Here is a 5,000-nt window from a genome sequence, read left to right on the forward strand (position 1 = left end):
GGGCCCCTTTCGCCTGCAGGTCCCGAGCCGCCAACATGTTCTTAGTATCGTGTTCTCCAAACCTGGGTGACGGGCACCGCAGGGAGGCAGAGCCATCGCACTTGCCGGGTGGCAGAGGAAGGACCGGACTATGTACAATAGCGGCCAACGACTCCCAGAGCCGGTAGTGCGGCGTCTGCTCTCAGCCTAAGAGGCTTCTGGGAGTGCTCAGGCAAGGGTCAGCCTGCACCCTTGCTGGCAGCACCCAGGGGAACCAGGACGCTTGCATCTCTCGCCTTCATTTTCGACACAAACGCCTGAGGAGGGAAGCCAACCCTCCGTGTGTCAAGAGACCGTCCCCCCCCGGCCTCCGACTGATTCTTAGAACGGACGGAAAGAGTCAGGCAAGCCTGTTAAGACTTCCGCGAACTCTCCGGCTTGCACTGAGACGCGAGGTCGATGTGCTCAGCACCACGGGGCCCCTTTCGCCTGCAGGTCCCGAGCCGCCAACATGTTCTAAGTATCGTGTTCTCCAAACCTGGGTGACGGGCACCGCAGGGAGGCAGAGCCATCGCACTTGCCGGGTGGCAGAGGAAGGACCGGACTATGTACAATAGCGGCCAACGACTCCCAGAGCCGGTAGTGCGGCGCCTGCTCTCAGCCTAAGAGGCTTTTGGGAGTGCTCAGGCAAGGGTCAGCCTGCACCCTTGCTGGCAGCACCCAGGGGAACCAGGACGCTTGCATCTCTCGCCTTCATTTTCGACACAAACGCCTGAGGAGGGAAGCCAACCCTCCGTGTGTCAAGAGACCGTCCCCGCCCCGGCCTCCGACTGATTCTTAGAACGGACGGAAAGAGTCAGGCAAGCCTGTTAAGACTTCCGCGAACTCTCCGGCTTGCACTGAGACGCGAGGTCGATGTGCTCAGCACCACGGGGCCCCCTTCGCCTGCAGGTCCCGAGCCGCCAACATGTTCTAAGTATCGTGTTCCCCAAACCTGGGTGACGAGCACCGCAGGGAGGCAGAGCCATCGCACTTGCCGGGTGGCAGAGGAAGGACCGGACTATGTACAATAGCGGCCAACGACTCCCAGAGCCGGTAGTGCGGCGCCTGCTCTCAGCTTAAGAGGCTTTTGGGAGTGCTCAGGCAAGGGTCAGCCTGCACCCTTGCTGGCAGCACCCAGGGGAACCAGGACGCTTGCATCTCTCGCCTTCATTTTCGACACAAACACCTGAGGAGGGAAGCCAACCCTCCGTGTGTCAAGAGACCGTCCCCGCCCCGGCCTCCGACTGATTCTTAGAACGGACGGAAAGAGTCAGGCAAGCCTGTCAAAGATTTGAGCAGATGTCAAAATCTTTTAAGACTTCCGCGAACTCTCCGGCTTGCACTGAGACCCGAGGTCGATGTGCTCAGCACCACGGGGCCCCTTTCGCCTGCAGGTCCCGAGCCGCCAACATGTTCTAAGTATCGTGTTCCCCAAACCTGGGTGACGAGCACCGCAGGGCGGCAGAGCCATCGCACTTGCCGGGTGGCAGAGGAAGGACCGGACTATGTACAATAGCGGCCAACCACTCCCAGAGCCGGTAGTGCGGCGTGCGAGGTCTGCTCTCAGCGGAAGAGGGTTTTGGGAATGCTCAGGCAAGGGCCAGCCTGCACCCTTCCTGGCCGCTCCCACGGGAACCAGGCTACTTGCAATCCTTTCCCCCAATAGCAAGTGCCTTTTGGAGGGACGGCCGGAGTCAACGTGGGGTTTGCCCGCCCTCCAAAGTGTCAAGAGACCGCCGCACAGGCCTCTGACTGATTCTTAGAACAGGCAGCAAGAGTTGGGTAAGTCTGTCGAAAATTTGACAAAGTGTCAAAAATTAGACTTCCGAGAGCTCTTGGGCATGCACACAGGCCTGTCATTCAAGTGCTCTGCCCGCGGAACCGTTTTTCGGATGCCTTTCAAAGTGGTCCCGCGCCGCCATTTTGTTCTAAAAATCGTGTTCCCAGAAATCTCCGGGTACCCCGCCAACCTCACTGTGTCACAATGTCAAGTGGCACTGAATGGGTCTGAATTTCAAATTCGACTGCTTCGCTCTGGAACTCGAACCCGGCAAAACCGTTTGGATTTTTCCCGGTCCAGACTTCCGCGGCAGACAAAGTTAAAGTTTTCGGGCTGCAGACTCAAAACGACATCTGGCCAACCGCCGGGCTCAATTCGCCCAGTTCCTCCGGCACTTCGGAACTCATGTTCGGCATGAGTTTTTGAATCTTTCCCGATGCTTCGGCATTTTCCTCCGCTGACACTTAGAATATTTTTCACACTTGGCCGAAAATTTTTCTAAGTTTTTCTGGTTACTGATTTCTTCTTTTCGGGCATTTTTCTAAGTTTTCTTGGTTACTCATTTCTCATTTTCAAACATTTTTCTAAGTTTTTCTGGTTACTGATTTCTTATTTTTGGGCATTTTTCTAAGTTTTCTTGGTTACTCATTTCTCATTTTCAAACATTTTTCTAAGTTTTTCTGGTTACTCATTTCTCATTTTCAAACATTTTTCTAAGTTTTTCTGGTTACTGATTTCTTCTTTTTGGGCATTTTTCTAAGTTTTCTTGGTTACTCATTTCTCATTTTCAAACATTTTTCTAAGTTTTTCTGGTTACTGATTTCTTCTTTTTGGGCATTTTTCTAAGTTTTCTTGGTTACTCATTTCTCATTTTCAAACATTTTTCTAAGTTTTCTTGGTTACTCATTTCTCATTTTCAAACATTTTTCTAAGTTTTTCTGGTTACTGATTTCTTCTTTTTGGGCATTTTTCTAAGTTTTCTTGGTTACTCATTTCTCATTTTCAAACATTTTTCTAAGTTTTTCTGGTTACTCATTTCTCATTTTCAAACATTTTTCTAAGTTTTTCTGGTTACTGATTTCTTCTTTTTGGGCATTTTTCTAAGTTTTCTTGGTTACTCATTTCTCATTTTCAAACATTTTTCTAAGTTTTTCTGGTTACTCATTTCTCATTTTCAAACATTTTTCTAAGTTTTTCTGGTTACTCATTTCTGCTTTTCCAACGTTTTACTAAGTTTTGCTGGTTACTGAGTTCACACTTTTAAACATTTTCGGGCATTTTTCTACGTTTTTCATGTTACTCATTTAGCACTTTCAGGCACTTTCCTATGCTTTCCTGCTTACTGATTTCACACTTTTAAGCATCTTCGGGCATGTTCCCTAAGTTTTGCAGTTCATTCGTTTGGGACAGTCAGGCAACTTTCCTAAGCTTTCCTGGTAACCGAATTCACATTGTTGAGAACTTTGGAACCCTTCCCTAAGCTGTGCTGGTTACTCACTTTACCTCTTCAGACACTTGCCCCCGTTGTGACAGAGACCACTTCCCGACTCGGGAAATGCACCAAATTCGGCCTGAACTCAGAGGGCAGTCCCCCCTCGAAGGCGTGGAAGTCGGCAGAATCGCCGGGTCAAATCCGGCTGAGCTACCCGGCTTGGAAGCCTCAAAGTCGGTATGAGCTGTCAGGTTCACTCCCATCCCCGTTTGGACCACTTCCCGACTCGGGAAATTCACCAAATTCGGCCTGAACTCAGAGGACAGTCCCCCCTCGAAGGCGTGACAGTCGGCAGAACCGCCGGATCAAATCCGGCTGAGCTACCCGGCCCCGAAGCCTCAAAGTCGGTAAGAGCTGTCAGGTTCACTCCCATCCCCGTTTGGACCACTTCCCGACTCGGGAAATTCACCAAATTCGGCCTGAACTTATACAACAGTCCCCCCTCGAAGGCGTGACAGTCGGCAGAACCGCCGGATCAAATCCGGTTGAGCTACCCGGCTTGGAAGCCCCAAAGTCGGTAAGAGCTGTCAGGTTCACTCCCATCCCCGTTTGGACCACTTCCCGACTCGGGAAATTCACCAAATTCGGCCTGAACTTATACAACAGTCCCCCCTCGAAGGCGTGACAGTCGCTAGAACCGCCGGATCAAATCCGGTTGAGCTACCCGGCTTGGAAGCCCCAAAGTCGGTAAGAGCTGTCAGGTTCACTCCCATCCCCGTTTGGACCACTTCCCGACTTAGGAAATTCACCAAATTCGGCCTGAACTTAGAGGAGAGTCCCCGCTCGAAGGCGTGGAAGTCGGCAGAATCGCCGGGTCAAATCCGACTGAGCTACCCGGCCCCGAAGCCTCAATGTCGGTAAGAGCTGTCAGGTTCACTCCCATCCCCGTTTGGACCACTTCCCGACTCGGGAAATTCACCAAATTCGGCCTGAACTTAGACAACAGTCCCCCCTCGAAGCCGTGGCAGTCGCTAGAACCGCCGGATCAAATCCGGTTGAGCTACCCGGCTTGGAAGCCCCAAAGTCGGTATGAGCTGTCAGGTTCACTCCCATCCCCGTTTGGACCACTTCCCGACTTAGGAAAATCACCAAATTCGGCCTGAACTCAGAGGGCAGGCCCCCCTCGAAGGCCAGGCATTCGGCAGAACCGCCGGGTCAAATCCGACTGTGCTACCCGGCCCAAAGCCTCAAAGTTGGTATGAGCAGTTAGGTTCACTCCCATCCCCGTTTGGACCACTTCCCGACTTAGGAAATTCACCAAATTCGGCCTGAACTTAGAGGGAGAGTCCCCGCTCGAAGGCGTGGAAGTCGGCAGAATCGCCGGGTCAAATCCGACTGAGCTACCCGGCCCCGAAGCCTCAATGTCGGTTAGAGCTGTCAGGTTCACTCCCATCCCCGTTTGGACCACTTCCCGACTCGGGAAATTCACCAAATTCGGCCTGAACTTAGACAACAGTCCCCCTCGAAGCCGTGGCAGTCGCTAGAACCGCCGGATCAAATCCGGTTGAGCTACCCGGCTTGGAAGCCCCAAAGTCGGTATGAGCTGTCAGGTTCACTCCCATCCCCGTTTGGACCACTTCCCGACTTAGGAAAATCACCAAATTCGGCCTGAACTCAGAGGGCAGGCCCCCCTCGAAGGCCAGGCATTCGGCAGAACCGCCGGGTCAAATCCGACTGTGCTACCCGGCCCCAAAGCCTCAAAGTTGG

Source organism: Hemiscyllium ocellatum (genome assembly GCF_020745735.1).
Source record: "Hemiscyllium ocellatum isolate sHemOce1 chromosome 15 unlocalized genomic scaffold, sHemOce1.pat.X.cur. SUPER_15_unloc_2, whole genome shotgun sequence".
In the NCBI taxonomy this organism is placed as follows: Eukaryota; Metazoa; Chordata; class Chondrichthyes; order Orectolobiformes; family Hemiscylliidae; genus Hemiscyllium; species Hemiscyllium ocellatum.